Here is a 6,255-nt window from a genome sequence, read left to right as displayed (position 1 = left end):
ACACCTACTTTTTCATTTTTCGTCATACTGATATTTTAAAACAACGATTATTAAATGTGTGATTAAAATAAGCGGAGAATACAATATGCAAAGGATACAGGAAATGCAATTCAGAAGTGAGGCATTTTTTCATTCGTCTATTATCGGGATTTCAAGTACCAGTCCATACAGAATTCCGACACTGCCTATGGTAAGGTGATTCATGGTGTAAAAAAGACCATGGATCAGATGATGATTTTGGTCTACATGTGCTACATTTTATGTTTAGATGTGTACTTTTGAGAAAACGTCACTTAAACCTCCCACTAAAAGCAAACCAACTCAAACCAAATCCAGAACAATAACCCTTTCAAAGTGCTAATTTAATGTGCAATCTATGTTTATTTTATCTTATTTTAAAGCGCAACCCCAAATGAAAATCATAGACTGGTTATGTGATCTATAACGATTTCTGAACAAAAATAGAACTGAATTCTCTGGGTTTTGACATACATGAATCACCTCTTGTCTGATTTTAATAAAGACGGATACTTAAGTCTTAATTCTTCGCGTAGATTATGTTCTTTGTTCTGTATGTCTGTTTCCAATTCCCTTGATTACTTTTTCAATCTTATTGCAAGGTAACGCTGTTCTAGAAGCCTAATTGCAAGAAGAATAGCACGGTTTAAAAAGTCAGCGTAGTTACGGCAAGCTCTGGCATTACGTACAAATTGTGATATTAAAACTGCATACGCAGGTGCTGAAGGAATTTTGCCACAGATGAAAGGAACTGTTTAGTCAATAGTTTTGCTTTACCATCGATCTCTAAGTGTAGATTAAGATATGAAGGCTGACTTTACAGTGTCTGTGTGTTTGTTGCATCCTTTATCTCAAGTTATTTGAATCAATCAATGCAATGAAAAGTGCATAAACATGATTAATCCAACACTGTTTTGGTCCGCGAGTGCCAAATACCTTTTGAATAGTATTTTCAAACTTAAACCACACTTTTAACACAAGAGTTTAACAAAAAGTCTTTTTATTGGTACCTTAACGTTTCAGTAAATAACAGGGTCGGAAACTAGTATATACCAAAAAATACACTTTGTTGAACTTTTTGTTGTACTATGAAACAGAATTACAAAAAATAAATTTCATTACTTTTATACCGTCTCAAAGAACACCAATACTTATATGATATTGTGCTGTTGCTAGTACAAATTGGTTATAATTCGTAATAAAATAAAATTTTAGATGGCAGAGTTCAACTCTACCTCCAATGATGACTTTTCATTCAGAATTGTCAACTTTTCTTTCATCTGTGGCAACATCCCTTCAGCACCTACGTATGGAGTGTCCATATCACAAGTGATACGTTATGCCAGAGGTTGTCGTAGGTACGCAGACTATTTGTATCGCGCTAGACTTCTTACAGTTTTCCTTTTTCGTCTACCCCGGACTTGACCTTGTATGAGCAATTTAGCGGGTGTTTCTAGAAAAGCAGAGGACTCTTACCCTACCGGTGCAGCTGGTCCATTATCCCAGTTTTAGTTGAGTCCGAGTGGCTCATTAGCTTTTGTTACTTGATATGTATTATTTTAGTTACTTTATGTTCTTTATTGCGTATGTCTGTTTTCCATGTTTGGTCTTTGTCCCTAGATTGCTTTCTTTTGGTTTCCGCTATCTTGGTTCCCTTGATTACTATCTCCAATAAAATTTAGCGACGCAACAAGCAAGGTCGTAAATCATTTACTACCTAACAAGAAAAGCCTAAGCTAGCTATGATTGAAAAAACCATTTGCAGGGGAATTTTAGTCGTCGAAAAATGAAAAAAGGATGTCCAACTAAACAAGTATCTGCTCTTTCTATGGATTGCTTCTATGTTCAGACAACTCATGCAATTTCAATCTTGTATGATAAATAAAGTAAATTGTATATAATACTCTTTGTCAAGAGAGTGTCGTAATTTTCCTCCCGGTAGACATATGACTACTTTACGCACATAAATAGATAAATAATAATTAATAATATCGATCACCGAACTGTTGTGTTGGGGACATATATAAATACGATGGGCAATTTTACATGGTTATAGAGAGATCCTTATTTTACATATAATTAAAAGAAAACAAAATATACAGTTTTTATGGCTCTATATTATAATTGTTAATGGTACATATCTACATTTCATCAAACTTGTTTTGTCCTTGAAAGTAATCTGCAATACTTATTATATTTCTGAGGAACATAAACCCGGGAATTTTATCTCCTTGGGATACATGTTTTAAATTTAACTATGTATAGTTTCATGTGCGAAAGTCTTTTAAATACTTAAATGTTGTTAATATTTAAATGTTTTAATATTAAATCAAACAATAGGTGCTCATTGAGAAAATATTCTCTAAACAAATTTTCCTGATGATTGAAAAAAAGATGCTCCGTGTGGTATGTGCGACATGAAATGTTGCTTTTTTCACATTATCATGGTTAACAATTAACCATCATATGTCCCAGAATATAGGGTTTGGTTGAGCGCACACGTACAGGTGTAACCCCGCTACATACTTTATGTGCCTCCCCCAAGCCAGGAAGCCGAAGTTCAATGATTGTCGTGGTTTTTTTTTTAAATTTTTTATTCGTTTTATGTTTTTTCCTATAGATTAGGTCGATTTTCGTCTTTTTATGAATAGTTTCACTCCATTTACTTTATGGCCTTTTATAGCTTGCTTTATGGTATGGGTTTGCCCATTACTGAAGACCTGTGGTGGCCTGTAAAAGTTTAATTGTTCGTTGCGTGACTTTTGGTGAATTACTGTCTCATGGGCATGCAATTATATCACATCTTCATTTTTTTTAAATTTGAAAAAAAAGTGTGCCTTTGTTCATTAAGCAATATTTCAACGTTATATTATCACCTTTTTAGGAGTGTTTCGGTCGAAGAAATAGCCCAGATCAATGTTAATAATAAACATAAAATAAGATTTTTAGTGTATTTCTTTTCATTGACATGTTTTCAATACAGTGTGGGGCTATTTAAGGAGGTAGACCTAAGGTAAGGGACACAATTCGTACAAATTATTGGAACTTTTGTATTTGGCATTTTCCATCAATCTCGTGAAAGCATCAAAGTAACTTGGATTGATTTTATTCTGTTTCAAAGGAAAGCTTGAAAGGCTTTGGTGAAATTGAATATGATACAAACATGTCACTAGTTTCATGAGTAATGTCCCTTACTCTAGGTCTACCTCTTTAAATTAAAATAATGGTCATCACATAGAACATTTAAAGTATACCTGTTTTTGTTTTTATTTGTATCAAAATGACTTTTACCATAGTAGATGTCCTAAAAAAACATCCTAAGATTAATCCTAACACATTATTTAAGACCCATCTAAGGATGGACTTAGTCTCATCTGAAGAAAGTCTTAAGTTGTTCCTCAAACCTTTCCGAGACGAATCGTTCTTAGCATACTCTGAGTGCGACATTTGAAAACGATACGATGAAAATACGATGAGATTGGGTTCATTTCTTATATCATTTTTTCATAATTGTTTGTGTACATCATGAATTCGTTTTATATTAAAAGTGTGTTGGCCAAAATGGATTTGAATTTGGACAGAAGAGACGGAGACGGATTAGCATAAGCTTCAGCTTGTTTCCGAATCCTTGTGTTGTATTATAATATCGTCATTTCATATATTGATGTATTCTTGGAAATAAAATGTTAAAACTAAATGAAAAGAATTTGTTTTCAGTATACTATCAAAATCCATGAAAAATGGTACAGTTATACATATTATATTGATTGATCGAAATATTTTAAATTTATTAAAAAATAAATTTATGTGTATGCTATAAAATGTTGGTTTTTCGAGTAAAGTTGTATCTTAAATCAACCTTAAAACAAAGGACGACAATATGTTTAGGGGATATTTTAGGGCAACATTTTTGTCCGGCCATACCTTTTTCTGTCAAAATAATTAAATCAATGTCAATGTCTAACTTACATCAAACAGACATTTAGCATACACATCTATTTGAGCCTAATAGGGTTTTGTCCAAAATTTTGAAAGACAGCATAGATGATTAGTAAATGTTTTCATGCCTTTTATAAGTTAAATAAAGTTTGGACAAAACCCTATTAGGCTCAAATTGATGTGTATGCTAAATGTCTGTTTGATGTAAGTTAGACATTGACATTGATTTAATTATTTTGACAAAAAAAGGTATGGCCGGATATTTGTATAACAGCAAAATCGCGTTTCGAAATTTTAGGAATGCTGGGGGTCTTATCTAACTAGGCTTTTTTAAAAGGAAGGAAAGATAAAACGCGACGTTTATCCCTTCAAAACACTTTTCACTTTCTTTGCATGTTTTGTTTGCTGTTGGTTATAAGGAAAGTCTTTGTCAATTGTTTTGAGATTTTGTTGCTTCTAGGGATATCATTGTTGAACAAATATCATTTTTTTCTATTTTTCCTCTATTGTTTCCATCCTCTGTTGTACAAACATATTGTTCTCTCAACTATCCTAGATTAATTACTTAAAACGATTATATAAATTTCCGCTGTGCGATATCAATCTGATGAGACCGCGTATAAATTTCAAAAAAACAAACAATGTTACAGAAAAAGGAATATTATTCACTTCCGTTTTATAATTTGGTTAAAGAAAAGTAAAATGGATTTCAAATGAAACAAGTTAAACTTTTATTCTATCTCTTTTTCTAGAAAAGCAGAGGACGCTTACCCTACCGGTGCACCTGGTCCATGCTCCTAGTTTTTAATGGAGTCGAGTTGCTCATTTACTTTTGTTACTTTGTATGTATGATTTTAGTTACTTTATGTTCTTTGTTGTGTATGTCTGTTTTCCATGTCTGGTCTTTGTCTCTCGATTACATTCTTTTGATTACCGCTTTAACCTTGGTTCCCTTGATTACTCTTTCAAATGAAACAAGTTGAACTTTTATTCTTTCTCTTTATCAAATCATCTGCATGTTAACAGTGAGGGATCGTTCTAGACTGTTGGCAAACACAATAGTATGCTTGGAAACAACTGACAAAAAGTGTTGCATTTTTACGCTTACAAATAACAGGAAGTGTTTTATTCATATGCTTACACTTGACTGAAAGTGTTTCATGTATACGCTTATAACCGATAAAAAATATTTCATGCTTACGCGTAAAATTGATTAAAAGTGTTTCGTGCGTACATCTACGACTGACAGAAAGCATTTCATTTGCAAACTTCATTCACAAATGACAGACAATCTTGGCATTGAGCCGGGCCTTGAAGATTCATAAAGGGAATTCTTAACCTTTAGTGAGAACACAATTGGGAGTGTCGTATGTTCTAAAAAAAAACCAACAACATTAGAACTGTACTATCGCCAATAGACCTACGATTAACAATAAACACGGAAAGTAATGAAATAACTTCAGTGGAATTATTGAAGTACTATCACTCGGTTTAAAATGTCGAATTTGATAAAAAATTAAAATTTTTCAAAATTTTTGTTTCAACACACAATAATCTTTCTATACTAATAAAAAGGGCTAGTACACTTATTTAGAATTTGTTCACAGCATTGAATAACATTGGCCTGCCCAACAGTATTACAGTAAGGCATACTAATGCAGATTTATGTACAATTTTCTAATGAGTAGAAGCTAGTATTCCATTCAGCCCCTTCCTTATCTGTTGTAGCCAACATATGATATAATAACTGAGTAAAGTGGTTTTACTTGACTCATTTTTATCGCCACACCTGTTTACATCAGATACAACCGTAACTGATTGTTATCATCCTTTCAATATTCAAAACAAATTAATGGCTGCTCAATATCCAGGTGAGTTGTGCGAGGTCACCTTATCTTAAAATCTCAGGTAATTTAAAGATTAATGAAGTATTGTTTCATTTATACGAAAACAAAATTACAATTATCGAAAATAGGCGACGCACATTGATTGAATTCCGATAATTGCTGCAAGTAATTATTCCTCATTGTCTAGTACGTCACTAGGAAATATAAATTTTCAAGAAATAATTACATTTCTAAGAGAAAATACAAAGTGACACTAAAATAAGTTTCCTAAATACTGTCAAAGTTTGTCAAAGTGGCATATTGCACCATTCCACAAATTTGCTGATAAATTTTACCACTATTATCTCAAACGTACTATGCAGTTAGAAAGAAATAATTAAGGAGATGGTGATGTTATGGCAGAAATAATTTCACCATCTCGTTGTTTGAAGACAAATGTTAAACCATTAGA

This window comes from Perna viridis, chromosome 3 (genome assembly GCF_037379345.1).
Source record: "Perna viridis isolate PV_CMFRI_1.1 ecotype Kerala chromosome 3, ASM3737934v1, whole genome shotgun sequence".
NCBI classification, from domain to species: Eukaryota; Metazoa; Mollusca; class Bivalvia; order Mytilida; family Mytilidae; genus Perna; species Perna viridis.
This window is presented reverse-complemented; position numbering follows the sequence as displayed.